Source organism: Eimeria mitis, genomic scaffold (genome assembly GCF_000499745.2).
Source record: "Eimeria mitis Houghton genomic scaffold, Emh_scaff3659, whole genome shotgun sequence".
NCBI classification, from domain to species: Eukaryota; Apicomplexa; class Conoidasida; order Eucoccidiorida; family Eimeriidae; genus Eimeria; species Eimeria mitis.
In genome coordinates, this window is record NW_013572000.1 from 1,661 (window position 1) to 2,158 (window position 498).

Sequence of the window (498 nt, forward strand, 5' to 3'; positions counted from 1 at the left end):
TTGTTTTTCTTTGTTTTTTTTGTTTTTTTTTGTTTTATTTGCTTGTTTTTTTTTCTGTTTACCTTTTTTTCGTTTGTTTATTTTTGTTTTTTTTGTTTGTTTTTGCTTTGTCTTTACTTGTATTTATTTGTTTTTGTTTTTATTTATTTTTATTTTATTTTATTTTATTTTATTTTATTTTATTTTATTTTATTTTGTTTTATTTTATTTTTTTTTGTATGTCTAGATGGCGCCTTCTTCTTTCTTTATCTCCGCCTCTTTTCTGATTTTCTCTGTTATTATTTTATCTGCTGCTGCTGCTGCTGCTGCTGCTGTTGCTGCTGCTGCTGCTGCTGCTGCTGCTGCAGATAGTGCTGCCTGCTGCTCCTCAGGCCTGCAGCAGCTTGGTGTTATATTTCGACTGTATTTTCGAGCCACCGCAGCAGCAGCAGCAGCAGCAGCAGCAGCAGAATCAAAAAGGAGTAATTGCCTTTGCACAACCAGCAGCAGCAACAGCAG